We start from the raw sequence: 20,212 nt of genomic DNA on the forward strand, positions 1-20,212 counted from the left end.
AAGTTTGAGAGTGAGGTCTTTCTGGGTTTGGGTGGATATCTGCTGTCTATCAGAATGCAGGAATGTTTGCTGGCTATAGGAAGGACATGTTTATTGGGGGATATTATCTGCTTACAGAGCAGAGGGATGCTTATCAGGGGAATATCTGCTTCCTGAGGCATTGCCTGACTGCCTGTTGCCTACATGAAGCTGTTTATTGGGATGGTGTCTGCTGTTTATGGGTAGGCAGTAGGGAGTGATCTGGAGGGTTGGTGGAATCCCCATTTTGGATCAATTAACATGGGGAGTGTCTAAGCATGGATATGACACTTTTCTGTCTTAATGTCCGCATTAGTAATGAGGCCACATTAATGAACCAAAAAGTGAAACTTTTTTTAGCCTGAGTTTATAGAATAGGACCCTTTATGGAACATAAGAATCTTCTCTGTACTGCTATTTTTGTAAACATGTATATTCATAATTGTTACAGTACTTTAATATTTAAAACTAAGTTTTAGCACAAAACCTATTTTATTCCCAAACCTGATGATATTTAGAAATTAAGAATACAGTTTTCAATAGCCTACATAGGTCCATGAGTAATTTTGTACCCACAGACCTGGTAGCAATTTTTTTTTAATGACTACAAACACACAACCAAAACAATAAAGGGGATGGAATTGCTACCGTATGAGGAAAGGCTAAAGGCTCTGGGGATAGGGAAATACCGACAGTACCTGAATGTAATCCACTTTGAAGCACTGAAAAAAGTGTGAAAAGTGGAATAGAGATTAAAATAAAATAAATACAAAAATTTGGAGAAGAGATGGCTGAAGCAGAATATGATAGAAGTCTATAAAATCATTAGCGAAACAGAATGGGTAAATGAGAATTGGTTGTTTACTCTTTCAAAAATACTGACAGGGGAACACTCCATCAAGTTACTAAGTAGCTCATTTAAAACAAATCGAATACAATATTTTTATACTCAACACACAATTAAGCTCTGTAATTCATTGCCAGAGGATGTGACAAAGGCAAGAGCATAGCTGGGTTTTAAAAAGATTTGGATAAGTTCCTGAAGGAGAAGTCCATAAACTGTTATTAAGCATGGAGACTTGAGGAAAGCCACTACTTATAACTGGGTATTAGCAGCATGGGATCTATCTTATATTGGGATACTGCCTGGTACTTTTGACTTGTATTGGCCACTGTTAGAAACAGGCTAGTGAGCTTAATGGATGTGCAGTCTGATTCAGTATGGAAATTGCTCTGCATGTTTTTCCTTTCAAAAATTTACTTCTGCAGAAATCCATTACAAAATTACCCTCAGACTATGCACATCCTTCACCTGCTGATGGAAAAAATTGTGACAAAGTATATATACAGGTTTGAAAGTTCAATTTTGCATACATACTTTACTCCACAGCCTAAACCTCTATTTATTTTTTATATATATTTTAACATTTAGATTCCTATCAGAGCAACAGTACTAAGCTGATCCCAAGAATTACCGGTTTTAAAATGGCTGAAAGTAGGCAAGTTATGAACTCCGTATATACTTGTTAATCATTTTAAGGAGAATTTTCACAGGCCAATTTATCTGGGTAAATCAATATTTATCTGAGTAAATTACTTTAAAAATTGTCTTCATTAATGGTTGTATCATATGTATGCTATCCTCATTGCTCCTTTCTTAGCACATGTAGAAACTAAATGTTTGAGCAATACTTTAAATGTAGCTAATGTTATAAACCATTAGGCAGGCAGTACATAATATAAACTGATTTACGATCATAATAGAACATGTCAGATTCATAGTGATCCATTTAGGCTTCCAAATGAATATATCTATTACTTGTCACCCTTTTAAGCAAAGGGGGAGATAAGCAGTGTTTATGTGGGAAAATATGTGCTACCCATAATAAAACAAATTTAGATTATTAACTTCCCATTAATTAACTCCTGCACATTCACCCCAGTAGATGGTACCATTTTGATGTATGGTGTTACCATACATTGCTGTACATCAAAATGGTGCCGTCCACTGGGATGAATGTGCTGGAGTTAATTAACTCTGGCATGGCTCCAGATGATGGCATCAGTTGAAGAAGAAAAGAAGAAGATGTTGAATGCTCTAAGGCCTAACTTTCAGGCCCTGGCCTGACACAAGGCTGAGGCCAAGGAGATGGGATCCATCCTCCCAGCCAAGCACTGGTGTCAGGTCTGGATACATGCCGAGGCCCCAGCATCAGGTCCTGATCAAGGCCCTGTGGTCAGGATCCAGCCTCTGGGCCAAGATGTAGCATTGCACTTGAGCCTGGGCTCTGGCCTAGGACAAGGCTCAGGTGTTGGGACCCTGTCTCTTTGCCAGGCCCCAGAAACAGCCTTTGGTGCAGGTTGAGCCTTGGTGTCTGGACCCAGCCTCTGGGCCAGGCCCTGGCATGGTCCTGGGTCTGGGTCAAGTTCCCATCATTGGGCCTGGGCCAGGACTCCATCATCAGCCTTGGCCAAGGTCTTGAGTAGGCTGAGGATGAGGTCACAGTAACCTACTGCAGCCTCGACCTAAACCTAGGCCAAGGCCAAGGCATCTGGATACGGCCTCAGTCTGGGTTGAGGTCCCAGTGCTGGACCCAGCCTCTGGGTCAGGCCCCAGCATTAGTCCTGGATCCAGGATGAGGCCCTAACTTCTGTACCCAGCCTCCAAGCCAGGCTGCAGTATCAGTTCTGGCCTCATCAGAGGCTGAGACTGAGCCCTTGAATAAGCTGAGGTCAAGTTCACTGCATCGTACTGAAGCCCCAGTTCAGGTCAAGACCCCGGCTAAAGGACCAGGCCTTCGGGCCAGGCTGTGGCATCAGGCCTGGGCCTGTGGTCCAGCCTAACATGAGATGTCGGCCTTGTGTAGGTCAAGGCCAAGGTTGTAGTTACCTATTGCAGCCTCAGTCTATGCAAAACCAAGGCTTCAGCCTGGATGTAGGTCTCACCAGTGGAGCCGAGAGGTGGGGATCCTTGCCCTGGAAATTTTCCAGGTGGATGGGAGACCTTGGGTAGCCCCATTTTAGATTTTTTTGGCCTTTATTTTTAAAAAGTTTTTTTTGTTTTTTTTACACGAATGAAATGAATCAAACATTTCACAAACTAAAATCTGTGGGGAAAAAACCTCCTGAAAACAAACAGTAAAATGAAAACAATGTTTTTCCCCTACATGTCCCTAGTATTCACAGCTTGTGTTCTTTTGCCTGCTTTTAAAAAAGGAGTGGGAACAGGTTTGGATGAAGTTTCCATTTATAAATAAGACTGAAATCTTGCAGGTCTGCAAACTGTGGGGTTCATTTTTCAACACATGATGGCCCGTTATTGCGTGTGTTAGGGTCTTATTGTGTGCGATACTGCCCTAACATACGTGAAAATTACCGCATCACGATGTTAAAATTAAAATGAGGGATAGGGGAGGGGTTTGGGCAGGGTTAACACATTTTTGGACCCAGGAGCGCTGTGGGTGATAATGTTTAACACATTATCGCTGACAGTAGCGCCGGAAATAACATCACATTTTGCAGTGGCGCTATGGGGGTGATAGTGTGCAGCTCAGCCACAACCGCAGTCAACTTGCACACTATCGCCCCACTGCCCCTTTTCTGACTGCATCTCTTCATTCCACTATATTTATAGTGGAATGAAAAATCCTACGGTCTGTGAGAAGATATACTATTACTTTCCCTAAAATGAAAAATATGTATATTTTATTCATTAAGAGGTTGAATTTTATACTGACTACGTATCTGCTGTAATGCCTACAGGTACTCTGTATTTGTGGAATTTACCCTAATTTTCAAAAGAAAGTACATGTGTTCTTTCACTTTGAAAGTTGTCTTAAAGAAAAGTACTTGCACACATGCACACTTTTACTATTTTGTGTAGATAATTTTTCTGCATGAAAATATTTGTATTCCAAGGCTGTTATTAGCTCTGAGCTCCTGAGTGTATTTTACCTGCTTTAAGATTGTAAGGGGGAAAAATAAGAGCCAAACCTAGCTTTAAACAAGGGTCTGTTCTGTCAGAAAGTCTTTGTGTTACTAATGAGTTACAGGCAAGTCTATGATATACAATCACATAAGATGAGAATTTCATACCTACTTCAAGCCAGACAGACCTGTAACCCCACCTTCGAGGATTTGGATTGGACCTTAAGGGCTTATGAGGATCACTGGTTATATCCCAGTGTTCCTGGCAATTTGAAGTCTGTAAACTGTAGTATAGACCCTGGGATAAGGAAGATTTGTAACCCTGAGTATCTGTAATGCAGTCCTGCTGAACCTGTTGGTAGTATTTGTGATGTGTGTGAAATGTACGAGGAAGAAGGTAAAAAACATTGACATTGCTTTCCTCCTGCAGGTGGAAGAGTGGATCATGTGATCTGGTGTGATGCACGTGGACGTCAGATAACCATAAGCAGGGCTTAAATTGTGGGGGAATGTCCTGGAATGCAGTTCTGACAGTTTTTATCAGACTTAAGAGGCAGAGCAGCAGGGATATTCTGCTCTAGTCCCTCTCTTCCAAGCAGCCTGCGGGGCTGAGAAGGTGTTAACCTGGAGCGTGCAGAGAAGAGAACACTCTCCAGCCCCTCCCCATGTGATCTTCATTCCCCTTACCTCTTCCTCTTCTGCATTGCCCGGAACAGTAGGGGAATGGGTGATACTGAAGCAGACATTGCATCCAACCCAAGGCTTCCTTTTTCTCAGACACACACATAGAATGGGGATGTTAAAACTAATCTATATAGTATTTTTAAACTTGATTTATTTGATATTTGTCTGTCAGTTATTCTGTAAAGACTACAATTAAGCTACTTATAACTACCTGGTTACACACATCTTATTGACTCTTGTTTTGAACTAATTCCCTGCTATTACATTAAAGAAGTAAATCTGTTGTTGATAATTTGTAGGATGTGGTGTTTTGGTGCATGCCTTTTATTCCTCTGCTGCTGGTAAGAGGGCAGGGTATGTGAAAATTAGGTCTGTAGAAGCAGGATCCTATATGTCTCATGTTCTCTGGAGTCCTCTGCTGAGGCTGTTGGGCAAAGTATGCAAATGAGCCTTCCAATTCTCTGCAGCTAGAAAAAGTACAGGAGCTGTGGAAGGTGAAACCTAGATGACTTATTTCTCTTTGCTGGTGCTGTTTGGAGAAATATATAGATGGGCCTTCCAGTTCTCCTCTGCTAGAAAGAGTACAGGAGCTGTGGAATCTGACACCCAGATAGCACATGGTGTCCTCTGGATTCCTCTGGCATGGCTGCTGGGGGAGTTGTGCAGATACCTTCTAGATCTCTGCTGTTATGGAAGCTGAAACCTTTATTGTTCAGGGGTGGTCAACCATTTATTTATTTAGAATTTTTGTATACCGACAACCGTTTGCACATCGTATCAGTTCACATGTAACTCAGAACAGAGACAGCAAGGCTGTCATTAGGCATAGCCTTTACAAGGAACAAAAATAACATATGAACATTTAAAGAATAAACGGGTGCAGGAGTATTAATAGGGGGTAAGTAAAACTGGGCACTAGGATTCAAAAATCGTAAAAAAATAAATACTAGTTACAGGAGTTAGGGTAAAGGGGGACAAAGGTACTGAAGGTACTGATTAAAGGGGTGAATTTACAAAACAGTACAAGGAGACTTCATAGGTGGGGTGTGGTTACACAAGAATCATGGTAAACAGCGACTACACGAGAAACGAGGGAATTAGGTGATGTAGGGCAGAATTTGGCGCATATTTGCAGATGTTTAGTGATTAAACAACAAACATTATACATAAATTATACATCAAATATACAACAAATTATACAACTTGGGGCGGATTTTCAGACTCCGCGAATAGGCCTACTTTTGTTTGCGCTCCAGGCGCAAACAAAAGTACGCTGGATTTTAGTAGATACGCGCGGAGCCGCGTGTATCTGCTAAAAACCTGGATCGGCGCGCGCAAGGCTATCGATTTTGTATAGCCGGCGCGCGCCGAGCCGCGCAGCCTACCCCCGTTCCCTCCAAGGCCGCTCCGAAATCGGAGCGGCCTTGGAGGGAATCCTCTAACGCCCTCCCCTCACCTTCCCCTCCCTTCCTCTACCTAACCCACCCGCCCGGCCCTGTCTACATCCCCCCCTTACCTTTCTCCGGGGATTTACGCCTCCCGGAGGGAGAAGTAAATCCCCGCGTGCGAGCGGGCCTCCTGCGCGCCGGGCCGCAACCTGGGGGCGGGTACGGAGGGCGCGGCCACGCCCCCGGACCGCCCCGGGCCGTAGCCATGCCCCCGTACCCGCCCCCAAAACGCTGCCGACACGCCCCCGAAACGCCGCGACGACCGGGCCCGCCCCCGACACGCCCCCCTCGGAGAACCCCGGGACTTACGCGAGTCCCGGGGCTCTGCGCGCGCCGGTAGGCCTATGTAAAATAGGCTCACCGGCGCGCAGGGCCCTGCTCGCCTAAATCCGCCCGGTTTTGGGCGGATTTAGGCGAGCAGGGCTCTGAAAATCCGCCCCCAAGTGTTTTAGCAATTAGTCACAGGGATAGGTGGGAAGAGAAGGGAAGGCCTGTAGGAATAGCCAGGTTTTAAGTTTTTTTTTAAATTTGGGTGTGGAAGTTTCAGTACGTAAGTCAGGAAGCATGGAATTCCAGAGGGTAGGGCCAACCAGAGAGAATGCTCTGTTTGATGTGGAGATGAGTTTAGTAGATTTGATCGAAGGAGTGCAGAAAGTTCCTTGTAGGGTGGACCGGGTTGGTCTTGTGGAGGTGCGAGGAAGGAGTGGAGGGTTGATCCACTGGGAATTTTCATTTATAATACTTTTATGAATGAGGGATAAGGTTTTACATAAGATACGTAATAGTATTGGAAGCCCATGTAGTTCAATTAGAGTTGGTGTAATGTGGTCTCTCTTTTTTGAGTGCGTAAGGATACGTGCTAAGGCATTCTGTAAAAATTGTAATGGTTTAGCATTTCACCCTGAACCTCCACAAGTTCACCAGGTCTCCCGCCCAAAAATTGCAGACAACCTACAAGTCCGATTTCACTTGTGCTAGCAGTTTTAAAATGGTATGAATGATAATTCATATGCATATATCTCTTATATAATAGCAGCTATTGTGCATACTTCTTGACCCTGCCAGAAAATGCCCTTAGACCGCCCCGTTTTTGTGCTGGTAAAATGTGCGCATGAAACCAAAAATATGCATGAACTTTCAATGTTTATAAAATAGCTTATACATAAATATAATTTGTAATGTCATATATATATTGTCTTCTGTATGTACTAGTTAAAGATAATGTATATTTTTGTATATAGTGCTTTTTGGAGAGTATAATTTATAGTGTATAAGGTTATCCACAGTGTATAATGTTATACACAGTCCCTTTTTGAGTGTATAATTTGCAATGTTACATATTATGTTCTTTGGTTGTTTTTCCATCAGGTACTGTTTCTATTCTCCTCTTCCTCTTTTTCCCACTCTTCCTTTGCCCCTTCTCTCTTCCTAGCTGCTCCCCTCCCCCACCCTGGTTTTTTGTATTTTCCTCCTTCAGTTATATTGTAAACCGGCATGATTTACCCACGAATGTCAGTATATAAATGCTAATAAATAAATAAACAAATAAATAAATAAAATACCTGCTACTTATGAATAGAGATGTGCATTCGTTTATGAAGAATTAGGCAATTTCAAAGAGAGTGCCTAATTCGTCGTGCTTCGGGGGCCCTGCCCCCCGTAACAGATTTTTCCCGAAATCCGAAAAAAATTTGTTTTTCGGGTTTGTATGGGGGGAGGGGCGCATTATATTTTTTTTTAATAAAAAACACCCCAAGCATTAAAATTTAGTATAATTCACCCCCCCTCCAACCATCCCAATCCCTCCCCAATACTTACTAACATCTCTGGTGGTCCAGTGGGGTCCCGCGAAGAATTTCTCCCTCCCTGCTATCGGGCTGTCTGGCCTGCCTCGCTCAAAATGGTGCCGATAGCCTCTGACCTACTATGTCACAGGGGCTACCGGTGCCATTGGTCAGCCCCTGTCACATGACCATCGGCGCCATCTTGTGCTCCTACCATGTGACAGGGGCTGACCAATGGCACTGGTAGCCCCTGTGACATAGTATGGGCAAAGGCTATCGGTGCCATTTTTATTACTGGCAGCCGATGGCCTGAGGGCAGGAGATCACTCCGGGTCCCCCTCTGGGGCCTCCTGACCCCCCAAGACTTGCCAAATGTCCCTGGGGGTCCAGCGGGGGTCTGAGTGCGAGGCAGGCCAGACAACCCGACAGCAGGGAGAGAGAAATCCCTCGCGGGACCCCGCTGGACCACCAGGGATGTTAGTAAGTTTTGGGGAGGGATCGGGATGGTGGTGGTGGTGGGGGGCGAGAGTTGTATTTAATGTATTAAGGTGAATTTTAATGCTTGGGGTGGGGTTTTTTTTAGCTTCGTTAGCCAGAGCCGTTTTTTGGGCCGGTTTTGTTTTTCCCCGTTTAGTTTTTGTTCGTTTTTCCAAAAAATTAATCGAGGAAAAGCGAGCTTCACCCCGAAGCGTCCGACTCAAAAAATGACCCGGTAGTAAAAAACGAAGCTCATCTCTACTTATGAATGCATAGGCTATTTTTCCGTGCAGAACCCCTTGGAAAATTTACCCAGTAGTATAGATCCAGGCTTTCCAAATCTGTAGTGATGATTTCATAGTAATCCTGGTTTTTAGAATATCCACACAATAAATATGTATACCATAAATTAGATTACAATGGAAGTTCAGCATATGCAAATTTATCATACACATATCCATTATAGATATCTTGCACTCCAGACTAATTGTAGAATTACAAAGATAAATTTTGGAAGTCTTAGTATAGAGAAAGCTTTGATTATAGTGTACCTTTCACATATACAAATAATAAAGTCCACCTACTAGTATATATTAATTTAAGAATAGTTGAGAAAGGAAAAGCTATGTAAATTCTGTCAGTTTGTTCAAAGGATATGTTGATAAATGTGACAAGATTGGCATTGATGGAAGATAAGTCTTACTTTAGGCTCTAACTCTGCAGTTAACACTTACCTTGACAAGACTGACCATTACCCTCCATTGCAATTGGACAAATTCAACATTTATAGGATCCAAGAATGTTAATACAGTGCACCAAAGGACAAATATTTTTCTTACATTCATTCACATTTCCTGGCATAAAGGTCCTGCAGTAAAAACAGAGAGATATATAATTAGAGAGATAAGCTCTTGTGACATTGCCAAAATACAAGTTTCAAGCATACTAATGAACTGTTAAAATTTAAGGAGTAAAATGGATTAATATTTTCAAAGTATGGTTTAGTAAAAAGTTTTTGTATCTTTGGATTAGAAAAATCAGGGAGATCATTGGATTAGCAAAATAATTTCTGATCAAAATAAACCAGCTCTTATCATTGTTTTCAATTGATTTACAATCCACTTGATCTGACTCCTCTCCCCTCATCCCCTACCCCAAGTATAAGGCAAAGAAGGATGTAGTTTAAAAAAAATAAAAGAGAGAAAACAAATGTCTTACCAGATTACTGGTAATGCAAGAAAATATCCATAAAGTCTAGAGGATGTGAATGAAGAGAAGAGGCATGGGGGTGGCTTGAGGGAATGATAGCTACTACCTGGTGATTAATACCCTTATTCAATAAACATACACACGGTTAATGTGACTCCAACATTGCTCTATGCTTCAACAGCAAGAGGAAATGTGGAAAAAAGGATATGCATTCACAAAAAAGTGGGGGAGTAGCTTGCTTGTTGCGGCGGTTACTACCCCAAACCAAATAAGCCTGATACTTCACTTTCAATACATATCCAGTGTAGCTCTCTGCTTCAATGGCAGGGGGGAATGAAGATAAGAGGATTTACATTCAGACAAAAACCAACAAGGACTGAATTGCATAGTCTGGGTAAACAAATAAGTAGGGATGTGAATCGGGCTTCGGACGATTGAAATCCAAAATAAAGAATCTCACTACTATCCATTAGGGATGTGCAGACCAAAAGTTTAAGTTCATAAGTCCATAAGTCGAAAGGGGGTCCCATTTGCGGTCAATATGGACATATGGAGAATTCCATAAGTTGAGTCTATGTCCATATGTGCAAATAAAAATTTAAACCCCTCACCCGCCTTAATCCCCCCCCCCCCAAGACTTACCAAAACTCCCTGGTGGTCCAGCGGGGTCAGGACGCCATTCCTGAACTCCTTTGCAAGGAGCACGTGACGTCGGCGTCACGTCGGAGTGACGCGGCGTCATGTGATTCCCCTCGGGTTCGCTCCCGGACCCCTCGTTGGGCTCAAAAGGAACTTTTGGCCAGCTTGGGGGGGCCTCCTGACCCCCCCAAGCTGGCCACATGTCAGCTCCCGGACCCTCACAGAACTTTTGGCCAGCTTTGGTAAGTCTTGGCGGGGGGGATTAAGGAGGGTGAGGGGTTTAAATTTTTATTTAGATCAACAATCGCGATTTCCAACATATTCAACATAGCTATGTTGAATAAGTTGGAAATCCGATTGTTTAAGCCTCATCTTTTTTTTAAGTTAAAAAAAAAAATAAGTTGCGTTTTCCATTTAAGTTCAAAACGAATGCACACCCTACTATCCATCCTCTCTAGGGGTTCCACAGGGCTCCTCCCTCTCACCCACGCTCTTTAATGTTTACCTTCTTCCACTCTGCCAACTGCTAACTAAACTGAACCTGAAACACTTCCTACATGCAGACGATGTTCAGATCGTGATCCCTGTAAAAGAATCCATTAATAAAACATTAGAATATTGGGAAAACTGCCTGCTAGAGATCAAACACCTCCTCTCCAGTCTAAATTTAATTCTCAATGCTTCAAAAACTGAATTCCTGCTTATATCCCAGGAAAACAATAACATCACCTCAAACCCACCAGCCAACCTTCAAATCTCTCACGTAAGAGACTTAGGAGCTATCATTGACAACCGTCTTAACCTAAAAGCATTCATCAACCAAACTACCAAGGATTGCTTTCACAAATTACATGTCCTCAAAAGAATTAAGCCACTCTTCCACTTTCAGGACTTCAGAACAATTTTACAAGCAATAATCTTCTCTAAGATAGATTATTGTAACTCTATCTTATTAGGTCTCCCTGCATCTCATACAAAACCTCTACAGATGGTGCAGAATACAGCAGCCAGAATTCTGACCAACTCTAGGAGAATTGACCACATCTCCCCAATCCTTAAAGACCTACATTGGTTGCCAATTCACCACAGAATCATTTACAAGTCCATCACTACTATTTACAAAGTATACATCACCTAGCTCCGCTCAACTTACAAATTCCTTTCAAAAAACATACCTCCTCCAGACCCATCAGAGAGTCTTATAAAGAATCACTTCATGTTCCACACGCCAAAACCTTTCAACACAAATCCCTCAATGACAGAGCCTTCTCAACAGCAGGACCTCCATTATGGAACTCCATCCCATCCGACCTACGAAAGGAACCGTGCCTACTGACCTTCAGGAAAAGGCTGAAAACATGGCTTTTTAAGAAAGCCTACCAGACCTCAACTGATCCTAACCTTACTGGCCATTTACTATCAGACCTCACCAACACTCTGTCAACAATCTCCTCCACTACATTAATGCTACAACATTGTAAATAATTTGCTCTCGATTAAACTCCTTCTGCTACTTTCTCTTCTGTTCCCAGTTGTACACTTCCCTGTTTTATTGTAACTGCAATATTCTAACCATACACTTGTTAAAGTTTTTTGCATTTTTTGTATTTCTCTTTGTTTTTCACACCCTGTTAAATGCAAATCGGCATGATGTGACAACTGTCATGAATTCCGGTATAATAAAAACACTAAATAAATAAATAAAATATATAAATAAATTGAAAATATCATCAATATTTTTGAAATCGTCAGAAATCGGGGGCTCCCCCGAAACAATAGGAAAACCCCACGATATTGATCGTGGGGGTTCTCTTATCATTTTGGGGGAGGGCTGGAAAAACGCACACAAAAATAACCCCTAAACCCACCCCGACCCTTTAAAACTAATCCCTTTGCTTCCCCCACCCTCCCGACCCCCCAAAAAAAAATTTTTTACAGTACCTGGTAGTCCATTGGGGGTCCCGGGAGCGATCTCCCACTCCCGGGCCATCAGCTGCCACTAATCAAAATGATGCCGATGGCCCTTTGCCCTTACCATGTGACAGGGTATCCGTGCCATTGGCCGGCCCCTGTCACATGGTAGGAGCACTGGATGGCCTGCACCATTTTTAAAGATGGCGCTGGCCATCTAGTGCTCCCTCCATGTGACAGCTATAGACTTTATAGCTAAAGGCAACTCCTGCTTATCTACTCCAATATCCCATCCTAAGGAATGTTTCCTTCCTATGGGAACATGACCACTATTGGGTTGCATCTGGGCTAACAGGTCAGAAGAATTACCAATGCTATCTCAAATTGCTTTGCAGTATGGTGCATCCAAACTGATTACAAACTTTTTTTTGGACCACTTTTATTTATTTATTTATTTATTTATTTAGAACTTTTCTATACCGACTTTCCAGTAACAGAATTACTGATCAATTCGGTTTACATTTTGAACAATAACAGTGACAAGTAAATGTCTTACAAAGAACAGGTATAAATAACTTGGAAATAAATATATGGGGTTAATAACAAGAGATATGAATATACATCTGCCTAAGTAGGCAGAGTTTTGGACTGCCAAGGAGTTGAAGTTGAATTGCATAATTCTTTAGAGAATTCTTTGTGGTGTTCTTAGGTTATTCTTAGGGTATTCATAAATATATGGGGTTAATAACAAGAGATATAATATACATTGCCTGAGTAGGCAGAGTTTTGGACTGCCAAGGAGTTGAAGTTGAATTGCATAATTCTTTAGAGAATTCTTTGTGGTGTTCTTAGGGTATTCATAGAGGGTTCAAAGAATTTTTAGGGTTTGTACTTGTCTGGTACTTGTCTGGTTCTTGTGTAGTTTCTCTTGTAGGTTATTGAAAATAACTGAGGATCTTGTTCTTGTGTAGTTCTCTTGTAGGTTATTGTCTGGTTCTTGTGTAGTTCTTTTGTAGGTTATTGAAAATAACTGAGGATCTTAAATAGTTCTCTTTATAAATAGTTCTCTTTATAATTCGATTGGAAATGACCTAAAGGGGACCTTGGCAGAGATAGTTCAGCAGACTGATGTTATGGAAAGGCTTGGTGGAAGAGCCAAGTCTTAAGTCTTTTTTTGAAGATAATGTGGCATTGCACTGATTTGAGTTCCGGCGGGAGCGTATTCCAGAGTTTGGGACCAGCTGTGGAGAATGCTCTTTTGCTTAACGTTGATTTCATTCGTGGTATCTGGAGATTGTTTCTGTAGGCTTGTCTCACTGGTCTAGTAGAGGTGTGGAGTTGGAGAGGGATTTTGAGCTTCAGTGGGGCCAGGTTGTGTATTGCTTTGTGTATTGATGAAAGCACTTTGAAGAGTATTCTGAAATTGACGGGAAGCCAGTGTAGGCTTTTTAAGATGGGTGAGATGTGGTCTCTTTTGTTTGTCTTGGTTAGGATCCTTGCCGAGGCGTTTTGCAACATCTGTAATGGTTTTAAGGCGTTTGCGGGGAGGCCTACTAGAAGAGAGTTGCAGTAATCTATTTTCGTGAGTATGATTGCTTGTAGAACCAATCGGAAATCCTGAAAATGGAGGAGTGGTCTAAGTCTTTTTAAGACTTGTAATTTGAAGAATCCGTCTTTTACTATATTATTGATGAGAGCTCTGTAATTCATTTGGTTGTCAAGTATAACTCCTAGATTTCTGACTTGTGGTGACAGTGTCAGTTGAGTGGTTAGGTTGGTGCCGGGAAGTGAGTGAGTTCCATCTGGAGAAATGAGTAGGTATTCTGTTTTGTTTTGATTAAGAATAAGATTTAGACTTGTGAGTAAGTTGTTGATGGCTTGTTGGCATGTATTCCAGAAATCTAGAGTTTTTTGGAGAGATTCAGTGATAGGGATTAGAATCTGTACATCGTCTGCGTATAGGTAGTGGATGAGATTTAGGTTGAGCAAGAGTTGGCAAAGTGGAAGGAGGTAAATATTGAATAAGGTTGGTGAGAGGGACGATCCCTGTGGGACTCCCAGGTCACAGGTGATTGGTTGAGATTCTTCCTTGTTGACCTTGACTTTATATTGTCTGTTATTGAGGAACGATTTGAACCAGTTGAGAGCTGTATCTCTAATTCCAATGTCTGACAGACGATCTAATAATGTATTATGATTGACCGTATCAAATGCTGCTGATAGGTCTAAGAGGATGAGTAGACAAGGACATCTTTTTTCAAGATTCAGTAATATGGAATCCGTTAAGGAGATTAGGAGGGTTTCTGTGCTTCTGGACTGACGGAAACCAAACTGGGCTGGAGAGAGAATGTTGTTATCGTTTAGATATTCTGTGAGTTGTTTGTTTGCTACTCTTTCTAAAATTTTAGCAATGAAAGGTAGATTAGCTATTGGGCGAAAGTTGGATGGGATATCTGGAGAAAGATTAGGTTTTTTCAGGAGCGGCTTTATAATTGCCATTTTGAGGGAGTCAGGGACTAGTCCTTGAGATAGGGAGCAATTGATGATTTGTGCAATGGGTTTGGATATGGTTTTAGCGCATGAGATGAGGAGATTGATGGGAATGGTATCCTGAGGATGTGAGGAGGGTTTCATTTTTTTTAGGATGTTTTCTATTTCTAAAGAGGCAGTCATTTCGAATTCTCTCAGGCATGTCTTTTGTGATGGGAAGGTTATATGTGGTGAAACTGGCGTGTAACTGTTGTTGTTCTTGGATTGCGTTAGTAGGTTTGGGATCTTGTTCTTGAAGTAAATTGCCAGTTCTTCTGCTTTGCTTGCCGCTTTATCATCTGAAATGGCTGTCGATGGAGGTTTCGTGAGGGACGAGATCAGTGAGAAAAGCGCTCTGGGGTCAAAGATGAAGTGGTGTATTTTTTGTGAGTAAAAATCTTTTTTTGCTTGCAGGATGGATGTTCTGTATAGGTGCATCGTGGACTTGTATGTCGAGAGGTTGGAAGATGTTGGATTTTTACGCCAAAGTAGTTCTTTTTTTCTGAGCTCCTGTTTTAAGGATTTTAGTTTTGGTGTATACCATGGTTTTCTGTTGTCTTTATTAGCTAGGGCAGTTTTGGTGATGGTTGGGCATGAAGAGTCGGCCACTTTTTTGGTGATGAAGTTCCAGGATAATATGGCTGAGTCCGCGTTAGTGAGGTCCAGATTGTTGAGTTCAGTAGTTAGGCTATTGTTTATTGTCTCCTGGCTGCATATTTTCCTGAATTGGATAGTGTTATTTTGCTTTTTTGAAGGGGTAGGTATGTTTATTTTTAGTACGGTGTTGATCAGTTTATGGTCCGACCAGGGAATAGTGAGGCATGTGGGGTGGGAGGAGGTGGAAAGATCCTGGTTGATGAAGATGAGGTCCAGCGTATGACCTGCTTTGTGGGTTGGTTCTTTAATTAGTTGTTTGAAACCCATGAAGTTTAGTGCATTTAGGAATGTTTCGCAGCTTGGAGATAGAGGAGATACATCTATGTGAAGGGTGTACATATTTAGATTCTTCAATCTCTCCTCTCTTCAATCTCTCTTCAATCTCTCCATCATCTCTCTTCAATCTCTCCTCTCTTCAATCTCTCTTCAATCTCTCTTCAATCTCTCCATCATCTTCAGCTGAATTTGATTTACAACCTCTTTAGGTAGCCTCCTTCCTGCAGAGGGAAAGAAGAGAAGTAAATATATGGGGGTAGATTTTATAATTTTGCGCGAGCACGTACTTTTGTTCGCTCACCAGGCACGAACGCTGGATTTTATAAGATACGCACGTAGCCACACGTATCTTATAAAATCCGGGGTCAGCGCACGCAAGGGGGGGCACATTTGTGCAACCTGCGTGCGCTGAGCCCAGCGCGCGCTGCCTGTTCCCTCCGAGGCCGCTCCGATTTCGGAGTGCCCTCGGAGGGAACTTTCTTTCGCCCTCCCCTCACCTTTCCCTCCCTTCCCCTACCTAACTCACCCCCCCCCCCGGCCCTATCTAACCCCCCCCACACACCTTTATCGCCGGATTTATGCCTGCCGGAGGCAGACGTAAATCTGCATGCGCCAGCGGGCTGCTGGTGCGCCATCACCCGACCCGGGGGCTGTTCCGGAGGGCACGGCCATGCCCCCGGAACGACCCCGGGCCGAAACCACGCCCGCAGCACCGCCCCCGAAATGTTGCGTCACCCGTGCCTCGCCCCCGAAACGCTGCGTCACGACCACCACACCCCCGCCATGCCCGCTGGCACGCCTCTCAATGCAAGCCCCAGGACTTACGCGCATCCCGGGTCTTGTGGGCGCCACCGAGCCTATGCAAAATAGGCTCGGTGCGCGCAGGGGGGGTTTGGGGTAGGTTTTCGGGGGGTACGCGCGTATCCTACGCGCGTACCCCTTTGAAAATCTACCCTATATTATTCACTAATATATGTCTTTTTGCGGATGACACTAAGATCTGCAACAGAGTGGACACGCCGGAAGGAGTGGAGAGAATGAGACGGGATCTAAGGAAACTGGAAGAGTGGTCGAAGATATGGCAGCTGAGATTCAATGCCAAGAAGTGCAAAATCATGCATATGGGGAGTGGAAATCCGAATGAACTGTACTCGATGGGGGGGGGAAAGGCTGATGTGCACGGAGCAGGAGAGGGATCTTGGGGTGATAGTGTCAAATGATGTGAAGACAGCGAAACAATGCGACAAGGCGATAGCAAAAGTCAGAAGAATGCTGGGCTGCATAGAGAGAGGAATATCGAGTAAGAAAAGGGAAGTGATTATTCCCTTGTACAGGTCCTTGGTGAGGCCTCACCTGGAGTACTGTGTTCAGTTCTGGAGACCGTATCTACAAAAAGACAAAGACAAGATGGAAGTGGTACAGAGAAGGGCGACCAGGAAGGTGGAGGATCTTCATCGGATGACGTACGAGGAGAGATTGAAGAATCTAAATATGTACACCCTGGAGGAAAGGAGGAGCAGAGGTGATATGATACAGACTTTCAGATACTTGAAAGGTTTTAATGATCCAAAAACAACGACAAACCTCTTCCGTAGGAAAATAATCAGCAGAACCAGGGGTCACGATTTGAGGCTCCAGGGAGGAAGATTCAGAACCAATGTCAGGAAGTATTTCTTCACGGAGAGGGTGGTGGATGCCTGGAATGCCCTTCCGGAGGAAGTGGTGAAGACCAGAACTGTGAAAGACTTCAAAGGGGCGTGGGATAAACACTGCGGATCCATAAAGTCAAGAGGCCGCCAATGAAGAGTGGGTGACTCGCCAGAATGATGGCTATTGACACAATACCCTTATTAAATAAACATACACATGCTTACTGTGACTCCTACATCGCTCTAAGCTTCAACAACAAGAGGTAATGGAAAAAAGGATTTGCACTCACAAAGAGGGGAGTAGCTGGCTTGTTACGGCGGTTACTACCCCAAACCAAATATGCCTGATACTTCACTTTCAATGCATATACAGCATAGCTCTCTGCTTCAATGACAGGGGAGAAGAATAACTGACAGGGGAGAAGAATAACTGATACTTCACACATCCAGCAGAGCTCTCTGCTACAACGGCAAGGGAGAAGAAAAAGGGTTCGCACTCAAAAAGCGGGGAGTAGCTGGCTTGTTACGGCGGTTACTACCCCAAACCAAATGTGCCTGATACTTCACTTTCCATGCATATCCAGCATGGTTCTCTGCTTCATCGGCATGGGAGAAAGACTGATACATCACGCATTTCCAGCATAGCTCTCTGCTTCAACGGCAGGGAAAAAAACAAAAACAAAAACAAAAAACTGATGCTTCACGCATATCCTGCATAGCTTCAATGACAGGGGTGAAGAAAAAAAGGATTCGCAATCACAAAGCGAGGAGTAGCTGGCTTGTTACGGCGGTTACTACCCCAAACCAAATGTGCCTGATACTTCACTTTCAATGCATATCCAGCATGGCTCTCTGCTTCAACGGCAGGGGAGAAGAAAAAAAAAAAACCAACAAGGGCTGTACAACATAGTCTAGGTAAAACAAATAAGCATGGGTGTAGCTTGCTTATCGCAGCAGTTACTGCCCCTACTACCCCTAACTAATCAAGCTAGATATTTCACTTGGATGCAGCTCCATCACTGCTCTCTACATTAATGGTGGGGGTGGAAGGGGAATAGAACAAGGAGCTAAGAGAAACAGATAAGAATGAGAGAAAAAATGTGTGAGGCTTGCTGGGCAGACTGGATGGGCCATTCGGTCTTCTTCTGCCGTCATTTCTATGTTTCTATGTTTCTATGACTACATATAAATAGGAACATTCCCCTATGTGAATACCCCACACACAAGAATCAATGTTTTTGTTTTTTTTTGCATAAGCAGCAGGTGAGAGTCAATACCACACGTTTTCCACTGAAGTAAGTCTCCACATCTTGGTAAAGAGCTTACTGTGGAATAAATCTACCATCAAAATGGCGCCAATAGCCTTTGCCCATATTATGTCACAGGGGCTATCGGTGCCATTAGTCAGCCCCTGTCACATGCTAGGAGCACAAGATGGCGCCGATGGCCATAAGATAGGGTCTGACCAATGGCACCGGTAGCCCCTGTGACATAGTAGGTCAAAGCTATCGGCACCATTTCGATGTGAGGCAGGCCACACAGCCCAATGGCACAGAGGGACAAATCGCTCACGGGACCCCACTGGACCACCAGGGATGTTAGTAAGACTTGGGGAGAGATCAGGATGGTAGGGGGGTTGTATTTAATGTATTATTGTAAATTTTAATGCTTGGGGTGTTTTTTTATTTAAAAAAATAAAATGTGCCCCTCCCCCGGTACAAACCTGAAAAACAATTTTTTCTCGTAGTTCGAGGAAAATCTGTTTCGTGGGGCAGGCCCCCCGAACCACGACAAATTAGACAATTTTGTTTAAATTGCCTAATTCGTCATAAACGAATACACATCTCTGATACATACATGCTTATAGATATATGTAGATATACAGATTAAATTTATCAAAAAGAAGGCCTTTATACCAGCAGTGGCCCAGAGAAAGAGGAGCAAGTTATCCTCAGTCCCTGACCTTTGTGGTTTGACTAAGAAAATTATTCTTGTGGAGTAATGTCCTTTGTTCTTCTTCTGTCTTTGCAGTTCTAGAGGAACCTTACACTCAGAAGAACCAATGGCAAGTGCAGCATTGTCCATGCGGAATGCAGCAGTCCTGATTGCAAACTTGCAATTAGTATTTGGGTTCTAGGGTTAGTATCCATAAAGAAGATGCTGGTGATTGTATTAGGGTTTTTTTTTTTGTTACAATGGCAATTGGGGAATCAGATCTAACAATGGCTCCTGGTTGGTTTCTATCTTTGGAATAACATACTGAGGAGCTGAGACAGTACCAAGCCTTTTATAGGGAATAAAATCAGCTCTTGAATTTTTGTCTCTGCCTCCATCTGCTGGCTGAAGGGTGCATCCCACTTATATGGACTATCTGCTAAGACTAAAGGAAAGGAAATTAACGGGTAAGTATAAATTTCACCACTGTTTCTAAAGTCCAATTTGTTTGAATGCTTTCTTTTTAACATAGTGTGTTTTACTCTACTTTAGTTTTTATATTTTCAATAAAAACCCAATTTTAAAAGGCCCACATGTATAAAAACGGGTGTTAAACATGTGCCTTGTGCATTTTACAAAGGGTCCAGCCACCCACATAACCACCGTTCTGCGCAGAAGTGCCGGGCCCTGAAAAAAAGCCTGGTTGGGGGTGTGGTCTGGGAGGGGTGGGGCAGGGGGCAGGCTGGGACAGTGCCATTAGCCAAGGATCAGTAAGTATAAAAATAAAAATAAATTGGGAAGCTTAGAGTTAGTTTAGGGGTCAGGGAGGAGAGGGGAAGAGGGAGGAAGGATAGGATTATGGCTAGGAAAGTTCCCTCCCAGTCCGCTCCAATTAAGGAGCGGACTGGGAGGGAACTGGGCAAAGGCCCGATGGTGTCGCTGCATGTACTTTAGAATATCTCCCCCCTTCACGCGCGAGTTGCGGGCTGCTTGCTGCTTGCACATGCACCTGCGGATGTTAAAACCTGGCATGCATGTGAATGCAGATATTGCATTTTATAACATGCAC

Source organism: Rhinatrema bivittatum, chromosome 6, assembly GCF_901001135.1.
Source record: "Rhinatrema bivittatum chromosome 6, aRhiBiv1.1, whole genome shotgun sequence".
In the NCBI taxonomy this organism is placed as follows: domain Eukaryota; kingdom Metazoa; phylum Chordata; class Amphibia; order Gymnophiona; family Rhinatrematidae; genus Rhinatrema; species Rhinatrema bivittatum.